Source organism: Lygodium microphyllum, chromosome 14, assembly GCF_053477565.2.
Source record: "Lygodium microphyllum isolate KBCC chromosome 14, Lygodium_microphyllum_v1.1.10, whole genome shotgun sequence".
In the NCBI taxonomy this organism is placed as follows: Eukaryota; Viridiplantae; Streptophyta; class Polypodiopsida; order Schizaeales; family Lygodiaceae; genus Lygodium; species Lygodium microphyllum.
The window spans coordinates 113,654,164-113,673,973 of NC_141148.1; positions in this window are offsets into that span (position 1 = coordinate 113,654,164).

The following is a 19,810-nucleotide window of genomic DNA, read 5'->3' on the forward strand; positions in this document are numbered from 1 at the left end:
CTAAAACAAAAAAATAAACTAACCCTAAACAGCTATATGTACTAACTTACTAACTTACTAAACCAAAATAACAAAATTAAACCAACTATAAACTAAACTAACTTTTCTAAACTAACTAATCTAGTGTAACTAACTAAACTAACTAACATAAAAAACTTACTAATCTAAATAAATAAACACAAAAAAAACACACACACACACCCTACGAATGAAAAAATACTCTCTCTCTCTCTCTCTCTCTCTCTCTCTCTCTCTCTCTCTCTCTCTCTCTCTCTCTCTCTCTCTCTCTCTCTCTCTCTCTCTCTCTCTCTCTCTCTCTCTCTCTCTCTTTGTCTCTCTCTCTAACTATATATATTAATTAATTACTATATATCTATTACTAACTGACTAAATATATTAAGCAAATATATCCATTACTAACTAACTAAATATATAGTTATACTACATATTACTACTATCTCTCTAACTATTTATCTATTACTAACTAACTACAACTTACCATTCTCTAATCAATTTAAAGTAAACTAAAACAAAAAATTAAACTAACCTTAAACATCTATATGTACTAACTTACTAACTTACTAATCTAATCAACTAACCACAAACAATTAAAACCTACTAACTTACTAAACCAAAACAACAAAATTAAACCAACCGTACACTAAACTAACTAACTAATCTAATGTAACTAACTAAACTAACTAACATAAAAAACTTACTAACCTAAATAAATAAACACGAAAAACATACACACATCCCCTACGAATGTGAAAATACTCTCTCTCTCTCTCTCTCTCTCTCTCTCTCTCTCTCTCTCTCTCTCTCTCTCTCTCTCTCTCTCTCTCTCTCTCTCTCTCTCTCTCTCTTTGTGCAAGATATAGGCCTTATACCGACGTTAAAAGTGACGAAAATGTAAATAAAGAAATTTGCCCCCGTCGTCATCGCAAAAAGCATCGTTATTGGCGACGCCATAGAACACTCGGTATTAGAGTCGTTAATACAAATAGTGACGCTGATAACGATGCTTTGGGATGCTAATAACGTTGCCAATAACGACACGTGCAGTAAATTTGCGATGCTATTAGCGAAGGTAACAGGGGAACTATGTGCTTTATTTGGGCCATACAAAATAGTTTCTGCACTGTGTACAATGCTCGTGTATATAAAGACAAAGTGTACTTAAATCATAACACTAATACATGAAACAAATACATGATCGCATAATGAAAGCGACTGGAACAATCATGGCAAGATATCACTACTACATAGAAAACATCTACACAGATCACGTGACCAAAAAAGAAGGGTGTGTGAGCTCTAGGGATCCAAGGGCGAGCTATAGATCATCGCCATCCAAAAGCTCGTCATGCCACAAAGGAGCATCGAACGGACTTTGTAAAAAAAGAAACAACTACACATCAATCCCCCATACAATAATGCATTCTAATTAAACATGGTAACTACGAACAAGAAAGATGAGTGACTTATATGGCCATCGCGACCATACAATCGGTCGATCAATGCAGTGAGACTGTGCCTCTCTGCATATCTCTCAAGGCCGGTCGGATCGCGATTTGTAATGGAGTGCTGCAAAGGAAACAAAATACTAACTGTTAGAAACACGATTGTTAGTATAAAGGATATTGCAAAAAAATAAGCAAGCAAAACAAAAGAAAAACTTACAAAGTTTTCCAAATATGTCATGTGGCCGCTACTCCCAAGATGATAGACCAATCCGGCCTCTAGTCGTGCCCTCGCCGCCTCGCACTGCTGTCTGCAACGTCCTGGAGAATCTATAGCTTCCTCCCTCAATCGGCACTAGTTGTCTACGTCTAGCCACTCGGGCTTTGCAACCCCACTCTTAAGTGCCTTGCGTGCGTCCAATCGTCTGTGTGACATATGTGCACGCATGCACTCCATCATCCAACCCATAGAAAACCTATCTACTACGGATGGTACCGGAAACTCCTCATGCAAGGATGCTACTATGTAGTCCTTGCTCCCCTCTGGTATGTTTTTCCAATGATCCAAAACGTTGTACTGAAAAACTTGTTGGCACAACTCTCTTATCCGAGCCATCACCCTCCTCCCCTCATCATTCATGACAATGGCTCCTGACCTATCATCTACAAGGTAGGCATACCCCTCTAGGGTATGCCTAAGATGGGTCCTCTCCCACCTGCGACCACGCTCCTGGGCATATCCAGGAGACCCCTGTATATCTAGTGTACCGACTGGGGTAGTATCTATCGGAGTAGCACCTATAGGGGTGCCACCTGTGGACGGCTGATGAGCAAAAGCCAGAGTGACCGAAGTAGATGTCCCCACAGGTGTGACAAATCCCAGAGGTGATGCAACTCTAGCAGAACGACGAGACGGAGACACCGTGTCCGTGCCTCCACAGCAACCACCTGAGCCACACTCTCTAGAACCGCCACGAGAGCGAAGAGTAGTACATGTATCCCAAGCCGACCGCGGGCTCACTGCATCCGTATCTCTGAGCGTCGACCTCGTCTACTCGAAGTTGAAGCATCTAATCACACCGAAGTAGATCTAATAGAGCGGTCTAACGATGTCCGAGATAGCTCCTGGTCCCTGCCATGTCTCTGAACCTTGCCATTTGATTTGGAGACATGCACGTGAAGATATCCTGTAACTCCTCATCACTCATCCCTCGACTCATCCTGATGATCTAAGTATCCATAAAGGTCATCTGCACAGACAAAAAATGATGTTAGCATAATCAATTTAAATCATACAAAGCACGGTAATATAAATCTTTAAAAAATTATCTTACTTAAAATGCATATATTATGTACCCTTATAAGCGATTAGTCAACGAATTGAGTAAGTGGGTGCTCCAAGTATGAAGTATCCTATGATCCCATGTTAATCTTCTGACACAACTCGGCATGAACTGGAAGGTCGATAGACATGTCACCACAAAAGAATGAGTCCACCTCATTCTCAAAGAATTCTTGGACTCTTGTATTTCCATCATTGTTACCCGATGCTGGCTCCTCTACATGCTCCAAGCTTTCAATGGCCTCCACCCCTTGCAATATCGACCCCTCTATTTGCATATTGTCCTCATCTATTCTTAGAACATCGCTTTGATCATATACTCTCACACTTCGGGGAGCTAAAGGTATAACATACCACCATCGAGGTTGTCGAGGGTTTAGATAGAAGATTACATCGTCACAAACACGTACAAGAGAGATTTAACTATTGTGGCATGTACCATGTCGTAATACAATTAACAAACAAATGAGTTCATGCACCTGTTCACAATGGGCCGGCAACACAAAGGTGTCGTGCAAATCCGTCTATTTTTTTTCGGAATCTATTTCGAGAAATCCAGATGAACCTCATTCGAACTGTTGCTCCAGCTCGTTCAAGTACCATTTTGAACCACTGCACATCGAATAGTATCATGGAGAAGCTACGGTAATCCACCGTGACAATACTTTGCAAATTCCCAAAATACTCCATCTCATCTATAACTATGTTTAGATCCATTGCTTGTCGTCGGCTCTCTTGCTTGAACCTTGCCATGATACCACAGTCTATTGTGGAGCGCATTCTATCAATACGCTCCACGCAGAAATGTCATCTGTGCAACCACACTGTACTATATATTTTGTATTGTACATTGAAATACTCAATTAGTTGTCGCATATAAAATATAGATATGACAAACCCTAAACATGTCATCACCTTTGGACTACATCCCCTCGAGAATTCCCACTCCTCGGTTAAGACCTCCGCCCCTTCGTGAGACGCTGCGATCAAAGCTTAATGCAACCACCGCGTTGACATAAACCGCAGCATCTCCTCCATGCCCTCGGGATATCAAATCGGTCGATGGCGCGTACTACATCGAAATTCAGATCGCACTTCCTCTCGATCTTGCCTAGCGATCTGGTACCTGGCGAGCCACATCTCCATAGAGGCATGGTGCAACATACAAAAGCGATTCACCTTCTCCTCCATTGCAGCATCCATTCTTTTTTCTACCCCATTTCCAACCACCACATCTCTTGTCAGTCTATCATCGTCCTTCAGTGACCATAGCATTTTGTTGTCTGGATCCACCATTGGTAGCCATTGTGAAATATGCACTAGCGTCTCAGACACCAACCAACCTTCAGCCATGCTACCTTCTGGTCGAGCTCATTGTCGCACAAAGCCTTTCAGGGTTTTCATGAAGCGCTCCAAGAAGAACATCCATCGCGTATGGACAGGTCCAACAATCTCCACTTCATCTACAAGATGCACAAGAAGGTGGATTTGTATCATGAGCATACTGGTATGCAGGTATTTCTCAAAGAGACAGACCGTCTCCACTGCTCCCCGCTTCGCAGATTCAATAGAGGACGTCTTAATCTCCTTCTGTGAGATCCATTGCACCAAAGTCGACAACCTGTAAATGGCCCCGCGTATTTCTAGAGTAAGGCATCCTGCAATCGCGATCGGTAGTACAAACTGCACAAATGAGAAAGCATTATGAACAATGGCTACACTCCAAATAGCAAAATGCGCACGCCAATTACAATCCATTCGTAGTACAAACCTGACATATCTTATGCAAGTCATGGGATTTAGCCCTGATAATTGGTCGTCTTTAGAAAATGTAGACCGGAGAGAATGCATCATACCTATCAGAGTGCGGATAGACTTAACTACTTGCTTCACAATGTGCTCTTCTTTAGTGGACAAAACCCAAGGAGCGGAAGGTAGCTGCACGCGACCATCAGCACTCGACAAAGCGCCTCCATCTTGTCTACCTCCTTCAAATCCATTCGTGCCCCTATAGTGTCTCTCTTTCCTGTGATGTGGTCCCATAGCAAACTACCCACATTCTTGAAAATATGCATGGGATCCAACAAGTGGTTGATCTGTAAGTGGGTCCAATATGGCAACTCGTAGAAAACTGAGAACCGTCGCATTCCGTTTGGATGTGACTCCGCGTGGACCATTTTCAGCTTGTACCAACTTATGGCATTCATACGTGTTGGAGGTCTTCCAAGAAAACCTTCCCTGAGTTCATGACCCTCTGGCAAGAAAGCAGCATGTCCTTGATGTACCATCTTCTTCATGGTTCATGACCTTCGGGAGTCTAACTGTGGCCCGCACAATGGACATGCATGATAACCTGAGGTAACCAGACATGTCCCAACACCTCTATCTAGTGAATACAAACTTAAACGAGCTATGATATATATTACCAACAAGAACGAAAGCCTATTTACCTGAGCACTCTCCAAATCTTAGAAAGTCAAGCATCGTCCACATGAGAATGGCTCAAATATCGGCGGACCGTTGACCTTCGCGCTTGCTCATATTTTGCACGTTGACCCCCTCCTCCCACAAAATCTTAAGCTCATCGACTAATGGACGAAGATACATGTCCATATTTTTGACTTTGTAGCGGCCCGGGACGAGTAAGATAAGGATGAGATGTCATTTCTTATTGTAGTTGACAAGGACTATAGGACACACACTATAAGAAGTTGAGCGCAGACCGAATGGGTTCACGCCATCCATTGCAAGACTGAGCCGAAGATTACTTGGCTCTCGAGGTAAAGTCAATGTGGCTCCATGCGCGTGAATCCGCTGATATTCATTGAACTCCATCTGTGGACCTATTCTGCGCATGCCACGTTGTCAAGCTTGCCATGTCAGACGTATGAAGCATGTGGTTTATGCGGGGGATAAGCGGAAAGTGTCTAAGAACTTTTTAAGGGATGGTTTTCCCTTGCAAGTCCTGTGGATACCTGTGAGAACCACACTTTGGACATGTCTCCATAGTCTCGTATTCTCCTCGAAACAGTATGCAATCATTGATACATGCATGGATGCTGTTGTAGTCCATGCCAAGCTTTCTTAAAACATATCGTGCATCATCACAAGACTTAGGCATAGTATTTGCAAGTAGTAGTATATGATACTTCACTAACCTGAAAAAAAATCATAAAACACCTTGAAAAAGCGCAAATGTTTTTAATGATAGTGCCGAAAAGACAATCGACGTTTTTGTATAATTGCTAGCTTACATTGAGAGCAATGATATGGGACACGCTGATTAAGATACGCCTCGTGATCTTGAACATCAAGACCTTCATCGTTTTCCATTTTGTCTACGTTACGACAAACAATTTGTTTTTGTTATCATTCTTTTTTTCTTTCTTAGATTGTTTGAGAAGGGATTTCTTCTCTTGCAACTAAGCAAAAATTAATGTATGTAAAGTCTGCACCCACCCACCCACAAATTAATGTATATCGGAGTGTTTCCCGTCTTGTGGTGTTGCACCAGACCTCACCACCACTCTCTCTTTGTTTTTTATCCATTCATTATCTCCTCTCCTTCCATCTCTCTCTCTTTTTCTCTTTCTTTATTATACGGTATGTTTATTCCCTCTCTCTCATTCTTTCTTCTTTTTTCTCTTCCTCCCCCTCTCTCATTTTCTTTAATAAAATATATATCTCTCTCTACAACAACAACAACAACTACTACTACTACTACTGCTGCTGCTGCTGCTGCCTGTGCTGCTACTACAACAACAACAACAAATACTACTACTGCTGCTGCTGCTGCTGCTACTACAACAACAACAACAAACAAGAAAATGAAAAAAAACTACTATTACTACAACTACTAAAATAGCAACAACAAATAAGAAAACTAGACAACAATAAACAAGAAAACAAAAAAAACTATTACTAGTACTACTACAACCACGACTATGACTATGACTGCAACTACGACTACAACCACGACCACTATCACTATCACTATAATAAACAAGAAAAGAAGAAAAAACAACAACTACTGCTACTACAATAACAATAAACAAGAAAAGAAGAAAAAACTACTACTACAAAAAAAAAAAACAAAACAAGAAAACTAAACAACAATAAACAAAAAAAGAAAAGAAAAAAAATACTACTACTACTACAAACAAGAAAACAACAACCTCTCCCTCCTCTCTCCCTCCCTCTCCCTCTCCCTCTCTTTCTCTCTTTCCCTATTATGTTTAATGTTTTCTCCCTCTCTCTCTCGTTCTTTCTTTCCTTTTCTCTCTTCCTCTCCCTCTCTTTCTCTCTTTCCCTATTATGTTTAATGTTTTTTCTCTTATCTCCTCTCTCTCTCTCTCATTTCCTTTTCTCTCTTCCTCTCCCTCTCACATTTCCTCTCCCTCTCTCTCCCTCTCCCTCTCTTTCTGTCTTTCCCTATTATGTTTAATGTTTTTTCTCCCTCCCTGTCCCTGTCCCTGTCCCTCTCTTTCTCCCTTTCCCTATTATGTTTAATGTTTTTTCTCTCTTCTCTCCCTCTCTCATTTCCTTTTCTCTCTTCCTCTCCCTCTCTCATTTCCTCTCCCTCCCTCACCCTCACCCTCTCCTCTCTTTCTCTCCTTCCCTATTATGTTTAATGTTTTTTCTCTCTTCCTCTCCTTCTCTCATTTCCTTTTCTCTCTTCCTCTCCCTCTCCCTCTCTTTCTCTCTTTCCTTATTATGTTTAATGTTTTTTCTCTCTTCCTCTCCCTCTCTCTTTCCCTATTATGTTTAATGTTTCCCTCTCTTTCCTATCCCTTCCTCTCCCTCTCCCTCTCCCTCTCTCATTTTCTCTCCCTCCCTCTCCCTCTCCCTCTCTTTCTCTCCTTCCCTAAACGTGTTTAATGTTTTTCTCTCTCCTCTCCCTCTCTCATTTCCTTTTCTCTCTTCCTCTCCCTCTCTTTCTCTCTTTCCCTATTATGTTTAATGTTTTTATCTCTCTTATCTCCCTCTCTCGTTTCCTTTACTCTCTTCCTCTCCCTCTCTCATTTCATCTCCCTCCCTCACCCTCACCCTCTCTTTCTCTCTTTCCCTATTATGTTTAATGTTTCCCTCTCTTTCCTCTCCCTCCCTCTCCCTCTTCCTCTCCCTCTCTCATTTCCTCTCCCTCCCTCACCCTCTCCCTCTCTTTCTCTCTTTCCCTATTATGTTTAATGTTTTCTCTCTCTCCTCTCCCTCTCTCATTTCCTCTTCCTCCCTCACTCTCTTTCTCTCTTTTCCTATTATGTTTAATGTTTTTTCTCTCTCCTCTTCCTCTCTCATTTCCTCTCCCTCCCTCACCCTCACCCTCACCCTCTCTTTCTCTCTTTCCCTATTATGTTTAATGTTTTTTTCATGTTTCTCTCGTTCCTTCTTTCATTTTCTCTCTTCCTCTCCCTCTCTCATTTCCTCTCCCTCTCTTCTCTCTTTCCCTATTATGTTTAATGTTTTTTCTCTCTTTCTCTACCTCTCTCATTTTCTTTTCTCTCTTCCTCTCCCTCTCTCATTTCCTCTCCCTCCCTCTCCCTCTCCCTCTCTCTCTCTCTCCCTTTCCCTATTATGTTTAATATTTTTTCTCTCTTCCTCTCCCTCTCTCATTTCCTTTTCTCTCTTCCTTTCCTTCTCCCTCTCTTTTTCTCTTTCCCTATTATGTTTAATGTTTCCCTCTTTTTCCTCTCCCTTCCTCACCCCCTCTTTCTCTCTTTCCCTATTATGTTTAATGTTTCCCTCTCTTCCTCCCCCTTTCTTTCCTCTCCCTCCCTCTCCCTCTTCCTCTCCCTCCCTCTCTCATTTCCTCTCTCTCCCTCTCCCTCTTCCTTTCCTTCTCTCAATACACATGAATTTTAACAAAAACAAGTAAAAGAGAAAGAGAAAACACAAAAACAAAGCAAGAAGGAACAATGCACTCACCGTAAAGGCTCGAAGAAGGGTTCGGCGGCTCCTCTTCGCCCTCCGTACACTTCCTCCTCTTCTTCGCGAACGGCGGCGGCGGCAGTGAGAAGCTTTCCTTCTCTGTCTTTCTCTCCCTCTCCCTCTCAAATGCAAGATGTTCTCTCTCCCTTTCGCTCTCTCTTTCATTTATGCACGCAAAATAACGCGCTCGCGTTTTGGCCCGTGTTTTTTTCATCTGAGTACCATCTCTCTTTGCGTCGCATTTGTGACGCAAATAGCGACGCCGCTATTTTGTGTCGGAAAGCGCCGTTGCTATACCTCCATATCCTTGTAATGACACACACACACACACACACACTCTCTCTCTCTCTCTCTCTCTCTACATATTACTATTATATACCTATTACTAACTAACTAAATATATAGTTATACTACATATTACACATATATATCAATTACTAACTAACTAAATAGTTATACTACTAACTATAACTCTCTCTCTCTCTCTCTCTCTCTCTCTCTCTCTCTCTCTCTCTCTGTGCTGTTAGCCGCCAAGACTACAAGGCCGTTGGGTGGTCCAGGTCCCCTCCGAGTGGCAACGATCTCATCCACTCGCAAAAGGACCAGTTCACGACACTGACTGCACAAAGCTTCACATGTGGGATAGTACAGCCCCTCTTCCCCGCGCCCCCATACAACTTCCACCAGGCCCGTTGACGTTTCTCTCTCTCTCTCTCTCTACGGAACTGGCAAACTGCCACAGTCGTGCCAAATGAGAGAGAGAGGACTACACCTCTCTCTCTCTCTCTCTCTCTCTCTCTCTCTCTCTCTCTCTCTCTCCGCAAGACTGGCGGACTGCCATAGTCACAAATGAGAGAGAGAGAGAGTGGTGCACTTCGAGAGAGAGACTAGTGGACTGCCATAGTCACAAATGAGAGAGAGAGAGAGTGGTGCACTCCGAGAGAGAGAGAGATAGAGAGACAGAGAGAGAGAGTGGCAGTCCGCCTAACTACCAGGACTAGAATGACGTTGACCTCCGGACTGGAACTGGAGACCTTGATGATGGACATACATCCTCTGAGAGAGAGACCTACCTACTGCCTGCTCCTGACTCTCTATGTACTATTGATCCTCCTGCCTGCTCCTCTTTCCTGTTTAGCTCCTGCTGTCCGTGAGAGTGAGAGTGAGAGGAGGAGGTGGTGGAAAGAGACCATGTTTCTCTCTGCTCCCAATCATATGAGATATAAATGGCCACTTACATTTCCCTCTGCCCCCAATCATGTGAGCAATTAATGCACTTTGGTTTGGTTTGGGAGCTAGGTTGGGGAGCTCCGTGGTGCTTTGACACTTTTCCAAACCTGTAACTTCAATAATAATGTAGTATAGATATGCCGCTTTTTCTTTCTTTTTTAAAAAATATTTTGAAGGGATTAATTTTCACCATTATTTTTGTTCATACTCAACTCTTGCAGCAAGTCTTCTCAATAGACAAAGTTCTCGGGTTCATTAGTGAACATATTTAACCTTGAATCAGTGAAAGGGTGCTCATATTTTAACATAGAGGTGTATTTAAAGCTTCTTTCAAAATGCCAAGGGGCATCATCATCATCAGTGTCAAAAACATCCAATTATGTTGCCGTCAAAAGCTCTAAGCTTGACATAACATCATTTATAGTAATTCTTGATGTGTCGGGCTTCCTTTGAATTTGAAATGCCTCTAGCACCATAAAGTCAAAAGCATTGATCTCCATAACTTTGACTTTGCAATCCTTCAAGGAACTAAGCTCTAGGTTTCCTCCTATAGCTACCTCTACATCACATAATATGACACCATTTGTAGCTGTCATCGGTGTGTCAGATCTCTTTTCAATTTGCAATGTCTGCAGCACCGTAGAGATGCAAGCTTCACCAGACATTTTGGCATGTGTCTAGGTTAGCTCCATCAGCTACCTCTAAGACATCTTGGTATGTATCCTATTGTGGAACTGGAACTATAGGTAGCTTTAGTGGATCCAATTTCTTAACTTGCTTGCCAGATAGATCCTCAACTCATCTTCAACTATTTGGCTCACTAATGTAGACACAGGATCCATTAAATCTTCACTTGCACAAACTCCCTCTTTCCTTGCATTCGGGAATGAACATTGAACATCATCTTTAGAAATGGTACAATCAATAGGATCTGGCAATGTAGCAAATCTTGAGAAAGGTTTAACAATAGCCATGCTTGGAAAACAAAGCATGCCACATGTTGCACATGGAAGAGTGCCCTAACAAGAAAATATGCTTTGAAATATAACTTTGTGCTCAATCATTTATAATTTGAAGAGGACATGCAAAATCATGCTATGCAACCAATCAAATGATATCCACACAAAAATTATGAATGCATTGAAGAGATTGTGCGCCTAGCCTAACTACATGTGCTCATGCATCATACAAATGCAAACAAAAAGGCACACAACAGAAAATAAATTCCTAATGACACTCACTAATGTGTTCAAATTCTTGATGAAAAACTCCACCCTCAAGTTTGCAATGGTGGATGTGCAGCGTCACAACATCGTGCTCTTATGCCTTCCCATGGTCTCTTCTAGCATGATGAAGGCCATAGAGGGTTTGAGAATCTAGAAAAACAAAGTTCTATATATCAACTCTTGTAGGTTAACACATGTAGGAGAGATTATAAGAAAAAGTATAGTAGCTCTTCTTCCATTTTTCCTTCTTTGAATTATGCTTCTCAAAGTCAAATTGCATTTGGTGTTCCATCTTTATTACATTCAGTGTCTTTATCTTTATTTTAACTTCCATCATTAAATCATCAACAAAATTAACTTAATACATTCGCATCCACGTCATTGGTACCACAATTTCTAATCCCACCCTTCTCCCCATTGTTCCCACATCCACATTTACACCATTATTCACCTCACCATTCACCATTCACCATTCCACATGTACAACTACACACTACACTAGGGGGATCTTCAAACAAGGCATATAGTGTCCTTTTAGGTCCTTTGCTTTTGTGCAAAAACAGAGGTGCACTAATGGTGGGGGTTTACCTCCCTAATCCAATCATTCATGGGGGCCTATACATATGGGTATCCCATACATATCTCAAGCCCCAACCTATTCTTCTATCTCTCAAGTGACCACACAATTTATCACCATGACACTACAAGATATAGACCTTATACTGATTGTAAAAGTGATGAAAATGTAAATAAAGAAATTTACCCCCGTCGTCGCAAAAAGCGTCATTATTAGCGATGCCATAGAATAGTCGGTATTAGTGTCATTATCAACATCACTATAAATAACGACGCTTTGCGATGCTAATAACGATACCAATAACGACGCGTGCATGTAAATTTGTGATGCTAATAGCGACGATAACAGGAAAAAAAAAATTGTGGCAGGGCAGCACATATAGCAATATGTGATTTATTTGGGCCATACAAAGCAATTTCTACACTGTGTACAATGCCCGTGTAAATAAAGATAAAGTGTACTTAAATCATAACACTGATACATGAAATAAATACATGATCGCATAATGAAAGTGACTGGTACAATCATGGCAAGATATCACTACTACATAGAAAATGTCTACACAGATCAGGTGTCCAAAAAAGAAGGGTGTGTGAGCTCCAGGGATCCAAGGGCGAGCTATACATCCTCGCCATTCGAAAGCTCGTCCTGCCGCAAAGGAGCATCGAATGGACTCTGCAAAAAAAGAAACAACTACACATCAGTCCACCATACAATAATGTATTCTAATTAAACATGGTAACTACGGACAAGAAAGATGAGTGACTTACAGGGCCGCCGCGTCTATAGAATCGGTCAATCAATGTAGTGAGACTGTGCCTCTCTGCATATCGAGTCTCAAGGCCGATCGGATTGCGATTTGTAATGGAGTGCTGCAAAGGAAACAAAATACTAACTGTTGGAAACATGATTCTCAGTACAAAGAATATTGCAAAAAAATAAGCAAGCAAAACAAAAGAAAAACTTACAAAGTCCTCCAGATATGTCATGTGGCCGCCACTCCCAAGATGATGGACCACTCTGGCCTCTAGTCGTGCCCTCACTGCCTCGCGCTGCTGACTCCAACGTCCTGGAGAATCTGTAGCCTCCTCCCTCAGTCTGCGCCAGTCGTCCGCGTCTAGCCACTCGGGCTTTCCAGCCCCACTGTTGAGTGCCTTGCGTGCGTCCGATCGTCTGTGTGACATATATGCATGTATGCACTCCATCATCCAGCCCGTAGAAAACCTATCTGTTGTGGTTGGAACCCGAAACTCCTCATGCAAGGATGCTACTATGTAGTCCTTGCTCCCCTTCGGCATGTTTTTCCAATGATCCAAGACATTGTGCCGAAAAACTTGTTGGCACAACTCTCTCATGCGAGCCATCACCCTCCTCCCCTCATCATTTATGATGATGGCTCCTGACGTATCATCTACAAGGTAGGCATACCCCTCTGGGGTATGCCTAAGATGGGTCCTCTCCCACCTGCAACCATGCTCCTGGGCATATCTAGGAGACCCCTGTATATCTGGTGTACCGACCGGGATAGTATCTATCGATAAAGCACCTATAAGGGTGCCACCTGCGGATGGCTAAGTAAAAGCCGGAGTAATTGGAGTAGATATCCCCACAGGTGTGTCAAATCCTGGAGGTGATGCAACTCCAGCAAAACGACGAGATGGAGACACTGCGTCCATGCCTCTACAGCAACCGCCTGAGTCATGCTCTCTAGAACCGCCACAAGAGCGAGGAGTAGTGCATGTATCCCGAGCCGACCGCGGGCTCACTAGATTTGTATCTCCGCAGCATCCCCTTGACCCTGAAGCACTCCCTCCCTCTGGCCCAAGTCTAGAGCGTTGACCTGGTATGCTCGAAGCTGAAGCATCTGATCACACTGAAGTAGATCTAATAGAGCAACCTGACGATGTCCGAGACAGCTCCTAGTTCGCCATGTCTTTGAATCTCGCCATCTGATCTAGAGACATGCATGTGAAGATATCCTGCAACTCCTCATCACTCATCCCTCGACTCATCCTAATGATCTAAGTATCCACAAAGCTCACCTGCACAGATAAAAAATGATGTTAGCATAATCAATTTAAATAATACAAAGCACGATAATATAAATCTTTAAAAAATGATCTTACTTAAAATGCATATCTTATGTACCCTTATAAGCGATTAGTCAACGAATTGAGTAAGTGGATGCTCTAAGTATGAAGTGGTCCCATGTCAATCTCCTGACACAACTTGGCATAAACTGGAAGGTTGATAGACATGTCACCACAAAAGGATAAGTCCACCTCGTTCTCAAAGAATTCTTGGACTCTTGTATTTCCATCATTGTTACCCGATGCTGGCTCCCCTACATGCTCCAAGCTTTCGGTGGCCTCCACCCCTTGCAATATAGACCCCTCTATTTGCATATTGTCCTCAGATTCTATGCTCGGAACATCTCTTTGATCATATACTCTCACACTTCAGGGAGCTGAAGGTATAACATACCACCATCGAGGTTGTCAGGGGTTTGGATAGAAGATTACCTGTTCACAAACACGTACAAGAGAGATTTAACTATTGTGACGTGTACCATGTCGTAATAAAATTAATAAACAAATAAGTTCATTCACCTGTTCACAATGGGCCCCGCGGGAGCAACATAAAGGTGTCGCGCAAATCCTTCCATTTTTTTTTAAATCTATTTTGAGAAATCCAGATGGACCTCGTCGAACTGTTGCTCCAACTCCTTCAAGTACCACTTTGAACCATTGTACATCAAAGTTGAGCGTAGACCGAATGGGTTCACGCCATCCATTGCAAGACCGATCCAAAGATTCCTTGGCTCTCGGGAAAAGCTTGGGAAGGTAGAGTCAATGTGGCTTCATACATGTGAATCCGCTGATATTCGTTGAACTCTATCTATGGACCTATTCTGCGCATGCCACGTTGTCAAGCTCGCCATGCCGGACGTACAAAACATGTGGTTTATGCGGGGGATAAGCAAAAAGTGTCTAAGAAAATTTTGAGGAATGGTTTTTCCTTGTAAGTCCTGTCGATACCTGTGAGAACCACACTTTGTACATGTCTCCATAGTCTCGTATTCTCCTCGAAACAGTATGCAATCGTTGATACATGCATGGATGTTGTTGTAGTCCATGCCAAGCTTTCGTAAAATATGTCATGTATCATCACGAGGCTCAGGCATGGCATTTATAGGTGGTAATATATAATACTTCAATAACCTGAAAAAAATCATAAAACACCTTGAAAAAGCACAAATTTTTTTAATGATAGTGCCAAAAAGAAATCAACGAAGCGTACGTACAAGGTACCTGAACAACTCGGTCACACTCGCATTGCTCCACCCGTATTTTGCTTGCACACTTAGGAGTGCAAGCAGTGTCTTTAGACGAGATACTCGGCACCCATCATATAATGGTATGGATATTTCCTCTTTAAGCGGATCAGAAGTCTCAACATCCATGGGAATCAATGCATCGATCATTACCTCCATCTCAGGCTCTAAGATTGTAGGTAAGTTTGGAAGGCTGTCTGTCTCCTCTGGTATTGACGGTATAGATTAGGTAGTACCTTCCAAGTGGTGGATTGGCTCAGGCACTTCATCCATCGCACACCCACGAACTCTTCTAATTGGCTACAAAGGGTGCACTCCTCCTTGGGACAAGACGCCACCTCCCTTGATAGAAAATTTGCCAACCACACCCAATCTTTTTGTATATGGTATATGATTGATATTAACTTTTCTTACCGTTTGCTGAAAATCCAAGATCGTCTGATCAATGATCTCAAATTGAAACTCGCCGAAGCGTTGTACGTGTTCTATAGACAATCAACGTTTTCGTCGAATTGCCAGCTTGCACTGAGAGCAAGGACATAGGACACACTAATTAAGATACACCTCGCAATCTTGAACATCGAGACCTTCATTGTTTTCCATTTTGTCTACGTTAGGACAAATAAATTGTTTCTGTTATCATTCTTTTTTTCTTTCTTAGATTGTTTGAGAATGATTTCTTCTCTTGTAACTTAGCAAAAAATAACGTATGTAAAGTCTCCACCCACCCACCCACAAATTAACGTATGTCGGAGTGTTTCCCATCTCGTGGTGTTGCATCAGACCTCACCGACACTCTCTCTTTGTTTTTTATCCATTCATTATCTCCTCTCCTTCCATCTCTCTCTCTTTTTCTCTTTATTTATTATGTTGTATGTTTATTCCCTCTTTCTTGTTCCTTCTTCTTTTTCCTCTTCCTTCCCCTCTCTCATTTTCTTTAACAAAACATATCTCTCTCTCTACAACAACAACAACAACAACAACAACAACAACAACTACTACTACTACTACTACTACTACTACTACTACTACTACTACTACTACTACTACTACTACTACTACTACTACTACTACTACTACAACAAACAAGAAAATTAAAAAAAACTACTATTACTACCACTACTACAACAACAACAAATAAGAAAACTAGACAACAATAAACAAGAAAACAAAAAAAACCATTACTACAACAATAACAACAACAATAACAATAAACAAGAAAACCGCTACTACTACTACAACCACGACTACGACTATGACCACGACTGCGACTGCGACGACCACGACCACGACTACAACTACAACCACAACCACGACCATGATTACCACTACCACTACCATTACCACTATAATAAACAAGAAAAGAAGAACAAAAAACAACAACAATAACAATAATAATAACTACTACTACTACCATGACCACAACCACAACCACTACCACGACTACCACTATCACTACCACTATAATAAACAAGAAAAGAAGGAAAAAAAAACAACAACAACTACTACTATTATTACAACAACAATAAATAATAAAAGAAGAAAAAACTACTATTACTACTACTACAAAAAACAAGAAAACTAAACAACAATAAGCAAGAAAAAAAAAACTACTACTACTATTACTACTACAACAAACAAGAAAACAACAACCTCTCCCTCCTTCTCTCTCTCCCTCCCTCTCTCTCTCCCTCTCTTTCTCTCTTTCCCTATTATGTTTAATGTTTTCTCCCTCCCTCTCTCTCTCGTTCTTTCTTTTATTTTCTCTCTTCCTCTCCCTCTCTCATTTCCTCTCCCTCCCTCACCCTCTCTTTCTCTCTTTCCCTATTATGTTTAATGTTTTTTCTCTCTCCTCTCCCTCTCTCGTTTCCTTTTCTCTCTTCCTCTCCCTCTCTCATTTATTCTCCCTCCCTCACCCTCACCCTCCCTCTCCCTCTTTCCCTATTATGTTTAATGTTTTTCCTATTTCCTCTCCCTCTCTCATTTCATTTTCTCTCTTTCTCTCCCTTTCTCATTTCCTCTCTCTCCCTCTCCCTCTTTCCCTATTATGGAAAATGTTTTTTCTGTCTCCTCTCCCTCTCTCATTTCATTTTCTCTCTTCCTCTCCCTTTCTCATTTCCTCTTCCTCCCTCTCTCTCTCCCTCTCTTTCTCTCTTTTCCTATTATGTTTAATGTTTTTTCCTTCCTCTCCCTCCCTCACCCTCTCCCTCTCTTTCTCTATTATGGTTAATGTTTTTTCTCTCTTCCTCTCCCTCTCTCTTTCCCTATTATGTTTAATGTTTTTTCTCTCTTCCTCTCCCTCTCTCATTTCCTCTCCCTCTCCCTCTCTTTCTCACTTTCCCTATTATGTTTAATGTTTCCCTCTCTTTCCTCTCCCTCTCCCTTCCTCTCTCATTTCCTCTCTCTCCCTCTCCCTCTCCCTCTCTTTTTCTCTTTCCCTATTATGTTTAATGTTTCCCTCTCTTCCTCTCCCTCTCCCTCTCCCTCTCCCTCTCTCATTTCCTCTCCCTCCCTCTCCCTCTCTTTCTCTCTCATTTCCTCTCGCTCTCTCAATACACATGAATTTTAACAAAAACAAGTAAAAGAGAAAGAGAAAACACAAAAGCAAAGCAAGAGGGAACAATGCACTCACCGTAAAGACTCAAAGAAGGGTTTGGCGGCTTCTCTTTGCGAGACGACGGCTCCTCTTTGCTCTCCGTACACTTCCTCCTCTTCTTCGTGAACGGTTGTGGCACGGTGGTGAGAAGCTTTCTTTCTCCCTCTTTCTCTCCCTCTCCCTCTCAAATGCAAGATGTTCGCTCTCCCTTTCGCTCTCGCTTTCGTGTATACGCGCAAAATAACGCGCTTGGTTTTCGGCCCGTGTTTTTTTCGTCTGAGTACCATCGCTATTAGCGATGCAAATAGCGACACCGCTATTTTGCGTCGAAAACCGCCGTCGCTATACCTCCATATCCTTGTAGTGCATGACAATACCTAGAGGCCCACCCTATACCTTTTTTGCATGTGGACCATCCACAAGTTAGTCACTTCTTTAGGGCGCAAATCTAGAGTCCCCATGCCACACAGTTTGACACCTCTCATGCGGTACCTAGTTATTCACCTTCCTATCATATGCCACCCACCTATCATCCTCCTCAAATAATCCATCCATCTACATCAGCCGAGCATGTGTTTATAGATAAGACCCATTTTTACTGATCTAACTTTTCCACTTGGTCTAATCTGATGCAACATGTTTTGGATTACCAAGGCTTGTAGGAACTTGTTCAAGGGCCGCAAGAACCCCAACCTAATTCCTATTGGTTCTCATATGAGGTAGTTCACTCTTGGAAGAGTAGAAATACCATAGCCATAGTCAAGTTGATGCATGGTCTTGTGCATGCCCAAATTTTACTCTCAACTCCAACACTTTGACCTTGCATTTGAGTGTTGGGCACATCTCCTCCAACTACTAGGTAGCTAGTAATCATACCCAACAAATTAACCTTAACCATGAGCTCCAAGAGTTTAGAATCATTAAAATAGTATCTACAATTTCTCTTGCTTAATTCACCACCACTAGCTTAACCAAGTCAACTCTGATGATCAAGTCACTTTGTTCATTATAATTTTTTATTTGTGACACCTACTCCTTTGGCCTCACTGCTTGTATTACTTTTGTTCAAGTTTGATGTAAACATTTTAAAAGAAAAGAATGATACTTGGTTGAACTCTAACTCCATTATTATCCAATGTAACCAATAGGTAAGGCACTTGAACTATTTTGGGTGGTCAAATAGGATCCAATTGATACCATTATCAAATCTCAACAAATTCAACTCTACATTGATTATCCAACTAAATAAGCAATGGAACATTAGTTGGAACCAAAACCAATGGGAATACATATTTCAACAAATATGGGCCAAGTCAATCCCCACCAAAATTTCCCATCTCCTTTGGCTGATTTTCCACAAAGGAGTTTGGATCTAGGAAATGGCCTTGAAATTGGGAATCAGGAGTGGTGCAAATGCTAGATGCAAAGTAGTTGAGGAGTCAATCCCGCATCTCCTTATCAACTATTAATGTAATTGAGATAAACTACAATGGATTCATGCTATTGTTATATGCTAGCAACTTTACAAAACTTAGTCAAAAGGAAGCACTTGTAGGCAAAGTGAACAGCTTGCCTCCCCTTCTTTGGACCTGCATAAAAGGGAAAAGGAATTGCTATTGAAGAAAAAGGAATCCGAAGTTGTAGAGATTTTGATCAAACTATAGGGCTTAGCCTATGGTGTTCCCTCTCCAAGGTGCAATCTAGCTTGATTATTTACGACACCTTCCCAATAAGTCAGCCATGTCCTCTTTTAGAACTCACTCTTTTTTGGCGCATCTTCCCTTGATCACCAATAGTCAACACCCTGCACGTTCCTGCTTAGATGAATGCCAAAGTTCACTTGAGACTATGCTTTCAATGTTTTGTATAACTCTATGGGTAGCACCTCATGTGCCCATCCCCTATGGTTGCTTGAAATAGGCAAGGCTCCTAATGCTGTATGCATTTTCTATATTCTTTAATTTATCATAAATTTATCTTTTTTTGGAAAAAAATTGTAGTGAGTGCGAGGATATACCTTTGATAGACTTCCTGAAAGTGTGACAATACTTGGGTTGGCATGTAGGTGGCAAGGGAGGGGGTGGTGGGCTTGTAAAGAGAAGTGATTAAGCCAACGA